The sequence below is a fragment of the Gossypium arboreum genome, chromosome 10 (genome assembly GCF_025698485.1).
Source record: "Gossypium arboreum isolate Shixiya-1 chromosome 10, ASM2569848v2, whole genome shotgun sequence".
NCBI lineage: Eukaryota > Viridiplantae > Streptophyta > Magnoliopsida > Malvales > Malvaceae > Gossypium > Gossypium arboreum.
Genome location: NC_069079.1, coordinates 55,837,066 through 55,856,161, shown reverse-complemented (window position 1 = coordinate 55,856,161; position 19,096 = coordinate 55,837,066). Strand labels below are relative to the sequence as shown.

Below are 19,096 nucleotides of genomic sequence, written 5' to 3'. Positions count from 1 at the left end.
TATTCCGAAAGGAGGATCTGCCATCGTGCCATTCTTCCTGATAGTGCCGGCGATTCCATCATGTATTTTATTGGGTCCAGCTTTGAAATTAGCCATGTCGTGTGATACAACATATATTGTCTGAGTCTCCGAGCTACCCAAACCAGAGCGCAACAATATTTCTCAATGGACGAATATTTTGCCTCATATTCAGTGAACTTTTTGCTGAGGTAGTAAATCGCCTTTTCTTTCTTTCCTGACTCGTCATGTTGTCCCAGTACGCAACCCATTGAATTTTCGAACACTGTCAGATACAAAATTAATGGTCTCCCCGGAGTTGGCGGTACTAGCACTGGAGGACTGGACAAATATTTTTTTATCTTATCAAAGGTCACCTGGCATTCCTCGTTCCATTCTCCCGGGTTATGTTTTCGAAGAAGCCGAAAGATTGGGTCGCATTGGTTGGTAAGTTGAGCGATAAATCGGGCGATGTAGTTTAATCTCCCTAAAAATCCTCTAACTTCCTTTTGTGTGCGTGGGGGTGGTAATTCTTGGATGGCTTTTATTTTATCTAGATCAACTTCGATACCTCTTTCACTGACAATGAAGCCTAGCAACTTTCCCGAGGTAGCCCCAAATGTACATTTGGCTGGATTAAGCTTTAGCTGAAACTTTCTCAGCCTTTCGAACAACTTCTTGAGGTTCACTACATGCTCTTCTTCCTCTCGGGATTTAGCAATCATGTCGTCGACGTAGACCTCTATTTCTTTATGCATCATGTCATGGAATAATGTCACCATAGCCCTCTGATATGTTGCTCCAGCATTCTTTAACCCAAATGGCATCACCTTGTAGCAGAATGTTCCACACATTGTTACGAAGGTAGTTTTCTCCATATCCTCAGGGGCCATCTTGATCTGAGTATACCCCGAGAATCCATCCATTAAAAGAAAACAATGAATGTTTTGCTGTGTTATCCACCAACGTATCAATGTGTGGTAAGGGAAAATTATCTTTAGGACTTGCTCGATTTAGGTCACGATAATCCATGCACATTCGTCCTTTACCGTCTTTCTTTGGCACCGGGACTATGTTAGCCACCCATTCTGGATATTTGGAGGCTTGTAGGAAACCAGTATCAAATTGCTTCTTGACTTCCTCTTTTATCTTCAACAACATCTCAGGCCTCATCCGTCTTAGCTTTTGTTGAATAGGCTTGCATTCTGGCTTTAATGGAAGCTTATGGACCGCTACATCTTCATCCAATCCTGGCATGTCTTGATATGACCATGCGAATACATCTTTGTACTCGCGGAGCAAAGCAATCAAATTATGCCTGGTGCCCCCTGAAATAGAAGTCCCAATCTTCACTTCTTGCTTCCTTTCTTCAATTCCCAGATTTATTGTTTCAACAGATTCTTGATGAGGCAAAATCTGTTTATCCTCTTGTTCCACCATTCTCCTAAACAAGCAGCCTTCTCAAAATCGATTTCAGGACTCGTAACAGGTTTGTTCATGCAATTGATATCTGAGCACCTGAAAGTTGAATGGAAAAGGAAACTATAGAGGGCCATCCAAGTATTGGAACCAACAAACGAAATGTTATGGCATGGTATGAGGCAAATGTACAGATAGGCTATGAAATGAGGAGATGATTATGAAATTAGTGATAATGAGAAAGATCGTGATAAAATGCATCTTCATTGATATTCATTTAAATGATAAAGAGTGAATGCAAGCTCTTACAAAAGAATTCTATTATATCTAAGGACACAATAGAATGTTAATGTTTGAGCATTACTTTGAAGACTTATAAACTACAAGAAGGTCCTCAGCAGTCCAATTGTTCAACATAAAACCCAGAGGACAATGGCGTATCGTTGAAACATCTTTAATAGCCTCACTTCCTTTGTCAATGACATTTATACTGACATTCTAAAGACCCTTTTCAATTAAAAACAGCGTGCTTTGTATATTATCCTGTCCGGGGTATATCATTCCCGCAGATGTAAATGTTTTTGACAAAGGAGGGTATGTTATGAGCTCCCATTCTACTTCTCGGCCCAAAGTTCTCGCAATCCTTCTCTCCTGATCTTTTTTCCACTGTTTTCTTCTTTGACGCATGTTCGGCTGGAACCCCAAACCGTATCGGACCTTGTGATGTACTGGCTTTAGAGCCCTGACTATTCCTTGCAGGTACCTTCCCAAACCTTTCCTTGCTCGGGCTCCCTTTCCTACAGTCAACTTGACACCCATCTTGGTATTTCTCGACAGTTTTGGCTCGAGAATTCTGTTTCCCTCAGCGATGAATGTGGCATTGACAAATTCAAGAGATCGGAAGGAACATTTCAGAGCGTCTTTACTCACTTCAATATATGGTGCGTCGGCAGAAATAGATGCTACAATGTCTTCTTCTCCCTCGACAGTGACCAAACAGCCATCCATGATAAATTTTACCTTTTGATGGAGGGATGATGGGTGTAATACCTACCCGTATTCATTGCCGGAATAGGGTACGAGGCATTACCGGAGTTTACGAATTAATTTTTTTTTTTCAATTCAACATATTTTCATGATAGATTCATGCATTTATATAAGATAACGTCATCACATATCTATAACCAGGTTTGTTAACCATACTAATGGCTAACTTTACATTCATTTCACGTTAACATTTACTTTGTTAGCTTATACATGCCATTGATTTCCAAAATAAAGTTTCTTTATATACCGAAATCCTGAGGTTGACAGTGTGATGTGTCTCCGACCAAATCCGACCTCCGAGCTCTTAACACTACAAAGCAGGGGAAAAGGAAGCGGGTAAGCACTTTGTGCTTAGTAAGCTCATGTAACAAGAATTATACTTACCTAATATTTTCAATACAATATAATAAACATTCATATATCCATTCAATGCATTATTACCCTAACATGCACAAACTCAACATTCAAGTTAGTACAATAATTTCCATGTATCAATAATATATATATACCATGATTGATGTACTCATCAATACCATGATTTTCATTCCTTATTATTTTCATATTTATCCCGTTGAATTTATCGAATTTCGATGGATTTTCAGAGGTACACTTTTAGTGTACAATTCGGTCCGTCAATTCATATTCATGTCGCACATTTCCATTTCGAGAGAGCACACTCATGAACCTCAACCTTGCGGTGGGATTACCGGTCGAGCTAAATCCCGCAATATAAACTCATAGAGTATTGTCGGGATTACCGGTCAGGCTAAATCACAAGCGACAATTACTCTAATGAGCTTGGATCTGAATTACCAGTCCAAAGCTAAATTGAGACCTAATTCGGATTACCGTCCGGGCTAAATCCATTTTACACATATTCTTCGGGAGGGCTATATCAGGATAGGATCACTCGTCCGGGCTAGATCCTTTTTACCGTCAATTCCTTTTCAGAGATCCATTGAATTTTCCTTTCATTCAAACGGGATTTCTTCCCATTTTATCAAATATATCAATGTTTCATAAATTTCCATATAATGAACATTCAAATCATATTCATATCAAAAACATGCATTTAAGAATATAATTCAAGTTACACGAACTTACCTTGATACTTGTTTGTAAACAGTAAAAATATATTAATCCCAAACTTTTTCCTTTCCTCGATCTAGCTTCGTATTTGAATCTTCTGGATCTAAATAAATAAATTTAATTATCAATTTAATACATTTCATGTTCATATGCAACATTCTCTATAATTCAACTATTATTTATAGTTCATTCAAAGCTGTCTACTTGAGTCATAGTCACTAAATTATTTATAACTTGAGCTACGGAACTCCAAATTAAGATCCGTTAATGTTCCCTGAAACTAGACTCACATATATTTTTACCATAAAATTTTCAGAATTTTTGGTTTAGCCAATCAGTACAGTTTATTCTTCAAAGTCACCCCTGTTCTGTTGTCTAACAGTTCTGACCCTTCTTCACTAAAATAAATTATCTCTTTATACAGAATTCAAATGATGTTCTTGTTTGTTTCTATTAAAATAGACTCATTCAGAATTCTAGACATATAAATTTAAGTCCCTAATTATTTTTATTCAATTTTTATAATTTTTCAAAGTCAGAACAGGGGAACCTGAATTCATTCTGACCTTGTCTCACAAAATTCATTATATCTCAAAATTTACAAATCCATTGCTTATAATATTTCTTCTATGAGAAACTAGACTCAATAAGATTTAATTCCATATTTTTTCATCTTCTAATTCGATTCCTACAATTTTGGTGATTTTTCAAAGTTAGTCTACTGCTGCTGTCCAAACTGTTTTAGTGCAAGTTGTTTATTACCATTTTTCCCTAAGCTTTTAATAAATGATAATTTCGTCCCTACTCAATTAGCCTCTCAATTGAGCTGATTTTTCTCAATTAACATTTTATTCTATCACCTTAAACTAGTTTACAACCTTTAGGAATCAGAATTTCAGCAATAGACTTTAATTCCAAACATTTTCACAATTAGGTCCCAAAAATCAATTTCCATTGAAATTGCCTAATAAAATCATCTCATAAACAAACTAAAACTTTAATTTCATTCTATTTCATCATAAACTTACAGCACTCAACCATGGTGACTTTAAATTTCATCCATGAAATCAAAAACTAATGAATTTAATAGTAGGATCTAGTTGTAAAAGTCTTAGAAACACAAAAATTACAAGAAAAAGGCAAGGATTAACTCACTTGGTGCAAAAATTATGAAATACCAGCTTAGAGAACCCTCCTATGGCGTTTTTAGCTGCTGGAATTGAAGAGAAATGAAGAGAAATCTAGATATTTCCTATTTAGTCCTAGTTTTATTTAGTTAATTTTGCAATATTCCAATTTTACCCTTAATTTATCAATTTTTCTGCTGATTTCATACCCTTGCCGTCCAGCCCAAATAACTTTTGGGTCTAATTGCCTTTTATATCCTTTCTCATTAGACTAATAAGCTATTTAATCATTCTAGCAACTTTTACACCTATTACAATTCAGTCCTTTTCATTTAATTGACTACCCAAACATTAAAATTTCCTAACGAAATTTTAATACCACATTAATAACATTTCATAAATATTTATAAAATTATTTTGACTCGGTTTTACGAGATAGAGGTCCCAATACCTTATTTTACCCAATTTCTTCAATAATTTCTTTTTCTAACTAATCACTAAATTGATAAAATTTTCCTATCAATATTTTCATACGATTTTTCTATCATATAAATTTTCAAGCAAAAATATTGAAATAAATTTCTCTTTAAATCGGATTTATGGTTACGAAACCATTGTTCCGATAACCTTGAATTTAGGCCATTACAATGGGACTGCTCCAGCAGAATGGATCCTAGGTCTTCCCAAGAGACAATTGTATGATGGTGTAATGTCCATGACTTGAAACTCAACATCGTATATGTAGGGACCCATTTCTAGAGGGATCTCAATTTTTCCCATAACTTCTCGTCTTGTTCCGTCGAATGCCCTTACCGTGGAATGACAGGGCCTTAAGTAGGACAAATCCATCGGTATTCTGGAAAGCGTGGCCAATGGCATAACATTTAACACTGACCCATTATCAATGAATACGTTCGGTATTATGTAGCCCTTACAGCGAGTCGTGATATGTAGCGCTTTCACCGAGCCTCTACCATTTGGCGGTATCTCATCATCACTAAAAGAGATGAAATTGTCCGCATTTAGATTATTTACCCACCTATCAAGCTTCTCAACGGATATGTTGTTGGCCACATAAGCTTGATTTAACACCTTCAATAAAGTATTAGGTGTGGCTCAATTTAAAGAGAGATAAAAGCGAGATTCGTGCTGGCTGCTTACTCAATTGTTCCACCACACTATACTCGCTGTGCTTGATAAATTTCAAGAATTCCTGAGCTTCTTCCTCATTCACAGGCTTTTTGGTTTCTTGCACGGGTGGAATTTCTTGCTCGACTTCGACTTCGTGCATCACCGCTTTCCCTTTTGCTTCCAATCACTATTCTTTTTCTTGGTTCGACTTCTTTGAATAACAACGCCCATCGGGTAAAATGACCTACTTCTCAATGTCTTGATTGTGGCTTGGGCTTTTCCCTTCAGTGCGATGATATTGACATTGTACTTCACAGTCTCGCTTTATTGTCCTTATAAGGAAAGGAGATGGTACTTGATTATCATTTTGGTTTCACCGGCTCCTTCTTCGCGTCATAAAAATTATTAACGGTCGATTCGGCGCTTATACGGAAACCCGATGATTGATTGTCAAAGGCACATATTTCTCCACTATCTGCCTCTTTGGCTTTACAAAAAATCCCAATCTCCTTGTTATCTATCATATTTTGCAGTAAATTTCTGAATTCCTCGCAGGACTGAATGTCGTGCCCTTCAATGCCATGGAACTCACAAAAACTGTGACCTTTTGCATCTTTTCCTTCAAATATTCCGTTAAAGCGACAGAGTAACCCTTTTTCAACTAGTACCTCCCAGATTCTCTGCAGAGGTGTTTTTATTTCAGTAACCCATCTTCTACTTTGTCGTTTGTCCTCCTCTCCTACTGCGCTCACATTCCCTTCGGTGTGGTTTGGGAATGGATTCCCAGCCGTACTGCCAGTACCATCAAATCGCAAAATGCCTGCATCAATGAGCCCTTGAACTCTCCTCTTGAAAGCAAGACAGTTCTCAGAAGAATGCCTCTGGTTCCCGGCATGGTATGCACAACTAGCGTTTGGATCGTACCATTTCGGGTATGGAGGTTTAAGGGGTGCCATGTAATGGGAAGAAATCAGTTGTTTCTCCAAAAGTTTTGGGTACAATTCCCCATACGACACAGGGATGGGAGTAAACTGCAGTCTCTCGGGAGTAGGCCTTGCTGGTCTTGGTTCATTTCTGGTTTGCCTTTGAGCGGGTACCGTGTTTTGTGGGAATGAGGTGACGGGTCTTTGATTGTTCGTGGCGTAAACGGGATAGGAATGAGGTGGTGCTTGGTAATAAGGGGTTTGAGGAGGATAATAGAAATTTGGAGGTGGATAATTTCGAGGTCGGAGTTGATTTGGATATGGATTAGGGGCATAACGGTTTTCCATTCCCACCATGTGGGCTTCTGGTTCTTTCTTCTTCATAGGTGCTGCCCTTTTTGAACCTTCTAAGCCTTCCATTCTACCGCTCTTGACGGTATTCTCTATGAGCTCACCAGATATTACAATATCCGTAAACTCTTTCGTGGCACTTCCCACTAATTTGTCATAAAATGGCGCCTTTAAGGTGTTGATAAAGAGAACGGTTATCTCCGTTTTTGTTAGCGGGGGTTCCACTTGGGCCGAGACGTCTCTCCATCTCTGCGCATACTGTCTGAAGGTTTCTGATGGCTTTTTCTCCATCATTTGCAAGGTCATCCGGTCTGGCACCATATCCGACACATGCTTGTACTGCTCGTAAAATACTGACGCCAAGTCCTTCCAGGATCGAATCTTTTCTCTACTGAGTTGGTTGTACCACCGAAGAGCTGACCCTGTTAGACTATCTTGAAAGCAATGTATAAGTAGCTTATCCTCGTTCACATAACCGGTCATTTTTTGACAGAATATGATAAGATGTGCTTTTGGGCACCTTGTCCCATCATACTTTTCAAAATCAGGCGCCTTGAATTTCGGAGGCAAGATTAGATCAGGTACCAAACTGAGTTCTTTGGCACCTAGTGCGAAGAATACTTCAGTGCCTTCTGTTGCTTTGAGTCTTTCCTCTAGACTTCTATATTTTGTATCATGATTACCCAATTTCAACTTGGCTACCTCTGCTGGGTCATCCAGATCTGGAACTAGTGGATCAGCAGGGCTTGCCCCTCGGTTCGACACGAATATTCCTTGCCCCAGTTAGTGGGTGGAGTAGGTGGCATAGGTCGTTGTTCCAAGGCTGTGGGTTCCCTTGAGTATACCCTCTTTGTGTTGTATATGCGGGTGGTGGAGTGAATCCGGGGATAGAGTGGATCTGATCGTGGTGAATTCTTGACCGAGGTTCCATAACATCGGGTTCTGCGGGTCCTTTTCCTTTGACCAAAGTTGTCATCATCTCCATCATTTTGGCCATCTGATCTCTTTGCTCGAGTGATTCCTCTCGAGATCTCACCATTAGATCTCTCGTTTCTTGTTGCGATTTGGCCAGTTGCTCTTGTAATTCCTTTTGAGCCCTTTCCATCCTTTCAATTCTCTCATTGAATTCAGCCTCCATTACTCTAGCTTGTCGGCGCGTTTTATACGGATGACGTGGTTCCAGTCTTGTGGTATTACAACTGCGAATTATATATTTTATCTTCAGCGACCGAGTATGGGATATGCAATGTATGAATGAATGCATGAATATCAAATGAATGTCAGTCATGAATGAATATGCAAAAATTTGGTGTTAATTTCAAGATAGCCCCTATTTAGGCATTTCCTTAATCAAAGGAGTATTACACAACGTTTCGGTCACTCGTATAATTGACTCCTCCATTAGAAACCCATTTTTGGCAACCAATCTCTAATCAACACCTTCTTAACAAGATGCCTTCGATGCATGATGAAAAATAAAAATACAGACAAACGACCTTGGTTAGCGCAACACATATAAACAGAGAAAAACTGTGGAAAATCTAACAAATTAAGCTACTTGGTCCAATGGACTCGATTCCCTTGCTTAGAAAGCACAAATGTAAAAGAAATAGAAGGTAAGATGTGCTTTTCCGTGTACTTATTTGGTGACTACTAAACGAGCGAGAGGTTCGGCATGGCTCTAGTTGGGTGGCTCGTATAGTTCACTATATGCGGTTTTGGTTCTAGAGCAGTACTCGAATTGCTCGTACTATCATCTGCTAAGATTAGCACGAAGCCTCGGTCATAACCCATTACTGAGGCTCACGAGTTCAATTCGAGGATTACATTTACTTATGCCTATAAGGAGGGACAAGTTAACTCACGAAAGCATAAGTCATATGTAACCGAAAGTATTCACTAGCTTTGTCTTGGAGGGACGAGTTAACTCACGAAGGCATAGCGTTTACTTTCAAGCAGACGAGCCGGGTAGAGAGCTTATGTTATGCAAAATGCAAGTGCACGGTGTGTGGGAGAAACTTGCAATCCTTCTGACAACACGCGTTTAATTCAACTCGACTCTCAAAAATGGAGGTCCCCAGTGGAGTCGCCAACTGTAGCGATGTAAAAATTATTTAATTTCGCTTTCGGTCGCTAATTAAGGCGATTATTTGAAAATTTAAACCGACTTTTGATTTTATTCCCCAGCGGAGTCGCCAACTGTAGCGACGTAAAAATTATTTAATTTCGCTTTCGGTCGCTAATTAAGGCGATTATTTGAAAATTTAAACCGACTTTTGATTTTATTCCCAAGAGAGTCGCTAGTGTAGCGACGTAAAAAAAATTAGTTTAAACGGTCGCTAATTGTGGCGATTTATTAAACATTTGAAAACCAACTTTCGATTTTATTAACAAAGGAGTTGCCACGATCCTTTTTATAGGTGTGATCGGACACCTAATAAAATTATTTTAAAACAAAAAGAAGGCCAAATTTAGGTCTACATGAAAATCCAGAGAAAAATTGGGGTTCGAGAGTCGATTCTACGTGAGGAAGGTATTAGCACCTCGCGACGCCCAAAATTGGTATCTCATAAACATGTGTTGACTTGATTTTCAAAATACGAGTTCAATATAATATTTAATCGTGATCCGATTTAAAATGAGAAATTTTAGTTTTCGATTTTTTTTAGAAAGGGTGTCCGTTTTTAACACAAGCCGATAATTTCACCCAACATAGCGATGAAATCGATGGCTTAATATTAAATCGGTACATTGCCTTATTTTTGAAATTAATTAAAACATGAGAAAAATATTCCTAAAGTGAGAAATTAAAAATAGATAAAGGACGCAAAAAATGATATCATTAATGAAAAATATAACATGGAATACTAGAATATTAGAATAACAATAATAATGATATTTACAAAATAAAAACAAATCATGTACTAATAATAAAATAGGAAAAATGATATATTTGGTAATAATAATATAAAATAATAATATGTACATAAAAATACATATATATATATGCATATAATAAAAGTATGTAATAATAATAATAATATCTACAATAAAAGAAAATATTAGGAAAGCGTACATAAAAAATATATACATAAAAATTTACAATAATAATATAAAATAATGATATGTGCAAAAATATATATATATACATATGTACATAAAATATACACTAATATAATAATAGTTATAATAATACTAGCAATAGTAATAATTTGTAATAATAATATATACACAATATGGTATTTAAAATATATATATTGTATATAATAGTATTTAAGAATATATACATAAGAAATATATAACTAATGGCATTAAAAATATATACATAATATATATAAAATACCTAAAAAAGAAGGGGAAAGAAGAGAGAAGGGAGGGGGAGGGAAGGAAATCCGGCCAAGGGGGGGGGTCATCGGTCGATTAATCGTGTCGCCGTCGTAAATCACACCATGCCACCACCATACAGTGGCGAGAAAAGGTAAATTTTTTAACAATATATTTATATATAAAGAAAGAAAAAACAACACAAAAAAAGAAAAAAAGATTCGAAAGAAGAGGAAAAAGAAAAAGATGCAACCTTTTTATTGATGTTTCTTTTGTGTTCAAAATTTGAAGGGATTTTTGTGTTTTTTTTTTCAATCTTTGTAAAATCCCTCCTCCTTCTTTACATGATTTTTGAATGGCTTTTTATAGCCATCTTTTACATGATTTTTTATTATTTCTTTTTCTATTTTGTAGGTGGTGGTGGTAGACAATGGATATCAAAAATGGGAGGAAAAATGGGGCAAGTGGGAAAGTGGCTAGGTGGCTAGGGTTTCTTAGTTTTTTTTTTGGGGGTAAGGGTTTTCTTTTTTCTTTTTTTTTAAGGTTAGGTTTTTTTTGGGGGGAGCTTAATGGGCTTTTGAATTGGGTTTAATATTTGGGTTTTGTAATGGGTTTGGATAGATGTAAATGGGTCATGGGTTAAGGGTTTTAGTGGGTTTAGAGATTTGGTTGGGTTTTGATGTAATCGGGCCCGGGCAATTTGGGCTTCTACAGCTGCCCCTTTTTGCTCATTGTCGTGCAACGGGTATAAAGCAAAGACTTTCATGTAGACCTAAATTTGGCCTTCTTTTTGTTTTAAAATAATTTTATAAGGTGTCCGATCACACCTATAAAAAAGGATCGGTGGCGACTCCCTTTGTTAATAAAATCGAAAGTTGGTTTTCAAATGTTTAATAAATCGCCACAATTAGCGACCAAGCGAAACTAATTTTTTTTTTACGTCGCTACAGCTGGCGACTCCACTGGGGAATAAAATCAAAAGTCGGTTTAAATTTTCAAATAATCGCCTTAATTAGCGACCGAAAGCGAAATTAAATAATTTTTACGTCGCTACAGACCCATCACCACATTCCCACAAAACACGGTACCCGCTCAAAGCCAGCCCAGAAATGAACCAAGACCAGCAAGGCCTAATCCTGAGAGACCACAATTTACTCCTATCCCAGTGTCGTATGGGGAATTGTACCCAAAACTTTTGGAGAAACAGCTGATTTCTCCCCATTACATGGCACCCCTTAAACCTCCATACCCAAAGTGGTACGATCCAAACGCTAGTTGTCCATACCACGCGAGGAACCAGGGGCATTCCACGGAGAATTGCCTAGCCTTTAAGAGGAGAGTTCAAGGACTCATTGACGCGGGTATCCTACGATTCGATAGTGCCAGTAACACAACTGGGAACCCGTTCCCTAACCATACTGAAGGGAATGTGAGCACAGTGGGGAAAGAGGATGAATGGAAAGTCAGAAGATGTGTTTTGGAAATAAGGACGCCTCTGCAGAAAATCTGGGAGGTACTGGTTAAGAAAGGATTGCTTTGTCACCCCGATAGAATTCTCGGAGAAGAAGGTCAAAGTTTTTGCAATTTTTATGGAATTGTAGGACACGACATTCAGTCGTGTGAGGAATTTAAAAGGTTGCTTCAAGACCGGATGGATAATAAGGAGATTAAGGTCCTTAACAAGAGGGAAGAGACCAATGAAAGAGAAGTATGCACCTTTGACAACTAGTCATCAGGTCTCCCTTATAGCACGAATCGACCGTTAGTAATTTATTACGACGCGACGAAAGAGCCGGTGAAACCAAAAATGATAATCTAAGTACCGTCTCCTTTCTCGTATAAGGACGACAAAGCCGTACCATGGAAATATGACATCAATATCGTCACACTGGAAGATGAAAAGCTTAAAGCCATAACTGGAGATGTTGGAGAGGTAGGTCATTTTACCCGAAGTGGAAGATATTATTTGAAAGAGGTCGAACCAGTGAAGAAGAGCATTGACTGAAAGCAAAAAGGGAAAGCAGTGATGCATGAGGCCGAAGTCGAGCTGGAAATTCCACCCGTGCAAGAAACTAAAAAGCCTGTGGATGAGGAGGAAGCACCAGAGTTCTTGAAATTTTCAAACACAGTGAGTACAATGTGGTGGAACAATTGAATAAGCAACCAGCACGAATCTCGGTTTTATCTCTGCTGCTAAATTCGGAGCCACACCGAAACGCTTTGCTGAAGGTGTTGAATCAAGCTTACGTGGCAAACAATATATCCGTGGAGAAGCTGGACAGATGGGTGAACAACTTGAATGCGGATAATTTTATTTCTTTTAGTGATGACGAAATACCACCCAATGGTAGAGGCTCCATGAAAGCACTACATGTTACGACTCGTTTGCAAGGGCTACATAATACCGAATGTGCTTATCGATAATGGCTCGGCACTCAATGTCATGCCTTTGGCCACGCTTTCCAGAATTTCAATAGATCTGTCCTATTTAAGGCCCTATCATTCCACGGTAAAGGCATTCGATGGGACAAGGCGTGAAGTTATGGGAAAGATTGATATCCTTTTAGAAGTGGGCCCTTACATTTACAATGTCGAGTTCCAAGTCATGGACATCACACCCTCGTATAACTGCCTTCTAGGAAGGCCCTGGATCCATTCTGCTGGAGCAGTTCCATCCTCTTTCCATCAAAAAGTAAAGTTCATCATGGATGGTTGTTTGGTCACTGTCGAGGGAGAAGAAGACATTATCGCATCTATCTCTGCTGATGCGCCATATCTTAAAGTAAGCAAAGATGCAGTGGAATGTTCCTTCCGATCCCTTGAATTTGTCAATGCCACTTTTGTCACCGAGGAAATAGAATTTGATTACCAAAGCGTAGAAATACCGAATGGGTGTCAAGTTGACTGTAGGAAGGGGAGATCGAGCGAGAAGAGGTTTAGGGAGATATTTGCAAGGAATAGTCAGGGCTCTAAAACCAGTGCACCACAAGGCCCGATACGGTTTAGGGTTCTAGCCGGACATGCGTCAAAGAAGAAGACAGTGGAAGAAAGATCAGGAAAGAAGGATCGCGAGAACCTTAGGCCGAGAACTAGAATGGGAGCCTATAGAATTCCCTTCTTTGTCAAGAACATTTACGTCTGCGAGAATGATATACCCGAGGCAGGACAATGCACAAGGCACAATGTTAATGATCGAAAAGGGTTTTCAGAACATCATTATAAATGTCATTGACAAAGGGGCTAACGCAAGTAAAGACGTCCCAAGGATACGCCCTTGTCCCCTGGGTTTTAGGTTGAACAATTGGACTGCCGATGACCTTCTTGTAGTTTATAAGTCTTCAGAGTAATGCTTAAACGTTAACATTCTATTATGTCCTTAGATATAATAGAGTTTTTTTGTAAGAACCTGCATTCGCTTTTTATCATTCAAATAAATATCAATGAAGATGCATTTTGTCATAATCTTTCACATTATCACTAATTTCATAATCATTTTCTCCTTTCATAGCCAATCCTTACATTTGCCTCATGCCATGCCATAACATTTCGTTTGTTAGTTCCAATACTTGGATGCCCCTCTATAGTCTCCTTTTTCATTCAACTTTCAGGTGATCATATGTCAACAGCATGAACAAACCCGTTACGAGTCCTGAAATCGATTTTATAAAGGCTGTTTGTTTAGGAGAATTCGAAGTCCACGAAAATGCTGAAGACTATGTCTCGTCTCCTGACTTGTTAAGAATGGTGGAACAAGAGGATAAACAAATTTTTCCTCATCAAGAATCTGTTGAAACAATAAATTTGGGAACTAAAGAAATGAAACAAGAAGTGAAGATTGGGACCTCTATTTCAGGGGGCACCAGGCATAATTTGATTGCTTTGCTCCGCGAGTATAAAGATGTATTCGCATGGTCATATCAAGAAATGCCAGGATTGAATGAAGATGTAGTGGTTCATAAGCTCCCGTTAAAACCAGAATGCAAACTCATTCAGCAAAAGCTAAGACGGATGAAACCTGAGATGCTGTTAAAGATAAAAGAAGAGGTCAAAAAGCAATTCGATATGGGTTTCTTACAAGCTTCCAAATATCCAGAATGGGTGGCTAACATAGTCCCGGTGCCAAAGAAAGACGGCAAGGTGCGAATGTGCGTGGATTATCGTGACCTGAATCGAGCAAGTCCTAAAGATAATTTTCCCTTACCGCACATTGATACGTTGGTAGATAACACAGCAAAACATTCATTGTTTTCTTTCATGGATGGATTCTCAGGGTATAATCAGATCAAAATGGCCCCTGAGACGTCCCTCCATCTCTGCGCGTACTATCTAAAAGTTTCTGACAGCTTTTTCTCCATCATTTGTAAAGTCATCCGATCAGGCACCATATCTGATACATGTTTGTACTGCTCACAGAATGCCGACGCCAAGTCTTTCCAAGATTGGATCTTCTCCTTACTGAGCTGGTTGTACCACCGAAGAGCCGATCCTACTAGACTATCTTGAAAACAATGTACAAGTAGCTTATCTTCGTTCACGTAACCGATCATTTTTCGGCAAAACATGACAAGATGTGCTTTTGGACATCTTGTCCCATCGTACTTTTTGAAATCAGGCACCTTGAACTTCGGAGGCAAGATTAGGTCAGGTACCAAACTGAGTTCTTTAGCACCTAGTACCGAGAAGGCCTCAGTGCCTTCTATTGCCTTGAGTCTTTCTTCCAAACTCCTATACTTCTCTTGAGCCTCGTGATCATCTATTTTCAACTTGGCTATTTCGACTGAATCATCTAAATCTGAAACTACAGGATTGGCAGGGGTTGCTCCGGGATTTAACATAAATGTTCCTTGCCCTAGATGAGCAAATAGCATAGGTCGTTGTTCCAAGCCTGTGGATTCCCCTTGAGTATACCCTCTTTGTGCTACATGGGCATGTGGTGGAGTGAATCCTGGGGGATAGAGTGGATTCTGGTTATGATTAATTCTTGATTGAGGTTCCATACTGTCGGGGTTCTGCATGGGTCCTTTTCCTTTGACCAAAACTAACATCATCTCCATCATTCTAGCCATTTGATCCTTTTGTTCAAGTGATTCCTCTCGAGATCTTACTATTAAATCCCTCGTTTCTTGCTGTGACTTAGCCAGTTGTTCTTGTAATTCCTTCTAGACTCTTTCCATCCTTTCGATTCTTTCATTGAACTCAACCTCCATTGCTTTAGCTTGTCGACGCGTTTTATACGAATGGCGTGGTTCCAGATTTGAAGTGTTGTAACTGGGAATTATATGATTCTAACCTTAGCGAATGATTATGGGACATATACATGCAATGAATGAATGCAAAAAGAGGCGTTGATTCCCATTTCAATTTCATTAGAAGAACTTCACTAGAAGAAAAATTTCTTTACATAGAACAGATGATTACATATACGACTTCGCCCTAATGCCCAAAGTCTTAACTTTCCTAAGAAGCCAAGCTAAGCTTCGGCCTCGGTCTGATTCCGACTCATACTTTAAGCTCTATATATCAGCCTGAACTGCCAAGGTTTGCAAGTGATCAGCTATCTCCCGAACCTGAGCTATAGCTTCGCCCATAACATAGTCTCTATCTCTAATCTGGTTTTGAGAGTGGTAAAGCTGTTCTCTGTAATGGTCGTTGTTTGTCTCAAGAAGTTTCACTTGAATTTTACTATCTCGCAGTGCGGTCTCGAGTTCTTCTATTTTCCTTTTCAACTCTTCGATCTTGCTCAGACTAGCCTTTAGCTTAATTATCGAATTATGGCTACGATGTTGCTGAAGTAATCTTTCCAATTTAGCCACCCGAGCTCGCAACTTCTCCTTTTCGTTTTGGGTTTCTAACAAACTCTTCTTCAGAGTGTCCTCTCGTACTCGGGCATCTTGAAATCTTTTCTCCCAATGGTCGGCTCTAGTCTTTTCCTCTTTAATCTCTTAACGCCATTGCTCCGACGTTTTACCTAATCCAGCAGTTTTTATTGTTATACGAAGCTTCTTGTAATCGGTTTTCAAACTATCTAAATCTTCCTCGGCCTTGTTCTTTCTTTTTCTTAACTTCTCGGCCTCTAGCTTGTGGATATCGACGTCTAACCCCAACTTCATTTTATCTTCTTCTAGCTACTCTATCTTCTTCCCTAACTCCGAGTTTCTTTTCTCAAAATCTTGCTTAATTATCTCTAACTCGGATGGGATGACCCGTAAATGCTCTTCTTTTTATAATTCTTTTCTTTATAGGGGGAACTCACATTTGTGCCTACCCTTGTGTCACTAGTATAAACTACCTTGATCGATACTGCCTTAACACCATCAGTGGAGGATATCCAATGGCTCCCCATATTCCAGCCAGAGGGACCCAGTCAAAATCACCGCACCTATATAAGATCTCGTCAGGAATCAACCACGGAGCCCTCCATTCAACGTCTTCGGCCCATAAATTTTGGAGAATAGTTATCCACCTCTCTTCGGAAATGTCGTCCCGCCTCGATGTGGCCACTAATTCTCTTAATGGGGAATAATCCTTAAAGAATACTCGATAGGAGACCTTCTCCACCTTCCAAAAATGACTGTGGAACCAAGCCAAAAGAAGTTGTGCGCAACCAATAAATCTTCCCTCGCCCGCTCTCCGGCATGTATTCAAGGATCGAAAAGTTTCTGCTAGGATTGCTGGGACGGGTGTGGTACCTTTATCAAGTCGATCGAATAAATCTGAGACGGCTTCATCTATGTGTCCAAGTGCTTTAGGAAAGATGATCAAACCGTAGAGACTTAAGGCAAAAACATCAACCCTTTTCTTCGAATCCGGGTGCGCAAGAATAAAATCTCTCAAATTCCTCCAAGGAATACATTTACTATCCCTTTTTTGCTTGATGCGGGCCGCAACCCATTGCTCGCTCATCCCCGTGATATTCATCAATTTCTTCAAAAAGGGAGGGACATTAACAGGTCTTGAATAGGCCCTATCGGCCTGAATCTTCGGGCAATTAAGTAACGCCATGTATTCCTCCACTGTAGGTACTAAATCAACTCCTCCGAAAGTGAAGCAATTGTAAGCGGGGTTCCAAAATTGCGCGAGGCCCCGGAACAAGTACTTGTCCACTTTTACATCGAGCAAATAGGGTAGGTCACCGTAGTTACAGTAAAAGAGTTGTTTGACTTCGCCATTCCAACTATTCCATATATCCCTTAACTCTTGTAGGTCGTTCTGAGTCACACTGATGCGAGTAAAACCCCACAACTCCGATTCATATCCCTCCGTCAAACTATCTCCTTTCTCCTGTTGCGTTCTCTCAGACCACACTCGGACGGCCGCATTATCCTCCATTCTATCAAGAAATCCTTTTTCCATGCTAAACTCTTCTAATTAGTAACCGAACGTAAATTAACACCCTTTTATGATGAAATGTCATGCGAAAATGATCAAAATAAAACAAGTTAGTATTATATACAAAGAATAGAATTCAAAGCAAATAGTGAGTAAATAAGCACCTAATCAGGTAACCACTAGGGTTTGGTGTGGTTCTACCTAGGGTAGGCTCCTAGGGCTCATTATATGTAGTTTGGTTCTAAAGTAAAGGTACCTGAACCAGTAGATTCCTCGATCCTCACCCATTATAGGTTCATACAGACCAAGTTTGATTCAGGGGAATACATTTCCCTACGGCTATACGGAGGTGAAAACCTCAGGAAGATGTAGGTGCGGATGTATCCCGAAAGTGATCCACTATCTTATACGGAGGTGAAGACCTCACGAAGGAGTAGTTTTTCACTTCCACTTAAGAGGGTGAAATTGACCAATAATGCTATTCGATATGCAAAGATACCTCAAAGAATTAAACCACTTAAAGCAAGCATATTATGAAGAGAGTCGCGAAAATAACAGACAACATGCAATGCAGTAAATTTAAAATCGATTTTGATTTTGACAAAAGACAAAAATAATCAATTTAAGACTCGACTCGAGGTCCCCAATGAGTCGCCAAGTCGTCGAAACCATTCTTTTGAAAACGGGATCGACTTTGTTTGAAAGTGAAAATTAAAACGGAGTCGCCACCAATCTTTTATCGTGTCCGATCGGATCACCTTTGTTTTAATAAATCAATTTTAGTTTACTAAAACAGGCCTTTGGTCTCTGAAACTTGAGAGAATGAGTTCGAGAGTCGGTTACGTGCGAGGAAGGATTAGCACCCTCGACACGCCTAAAAAATTGGTACCGAATTGATTAGTTAGTGTCTTAATGTCGAAAATTAAAAATCGGGAAGGGACTTGAAATACAATCTTTTCTATTAATACTGATTTTAAAATTCTTGAATTAGCTTAAATCAATTTGTTTAAAGATTTCCTTATCTCGAGATATCGGAGTATCACATCCCGTAAGTTAGGACACAATACCATGAACTCCCGAGCACAAGGTCGTCTTTTAATTTAAATTGGAAATCCGTGCATTTCAAAACTCAAAAGGATATTTAGCTATTTAGAACCAACAAGAGAACCGAAACCCCGTAAGTTAGGGCACAATTCTTCGATGTTCCAAAATGCGAAACATTGCCTTATTTATTGAAATTAGTAAAAACATGAAGAAAAATCTTTAAAGTAATGAACAATGAATGATATAAAATAGGCGGAGACAAAAATAAACGAGTTGGAAATACATTGAAACAAATAATAAATATGACAACAATAT

At 38.8% G+C, this 19,096-nt stretch overlaps 1 long non-coding RNA gene across 1 annotated transcript; it reads right to left on the bottom strand.

Moving 5' to 3' along the window:
• Positions 1–2,544: 2,544 nt before the first annotated feature.
• LOC128281472 (uncharacterized) lies at positions 2,545–3,656 on the bottom strand. Its single transcript, XR_008271683.1, has 2 exons — positions 3,568–3,656; positions 2,545–2,773 (listed from the first exon to the last, which is right to left on the bottom strand). It is a non-coding gene; the product is annotated as an uncharacterized LOC128281472 (long non-coding RNA).
• Between the last annotated feature and the right edge of the window lie 15,440 nt (positions 3,657–19,096).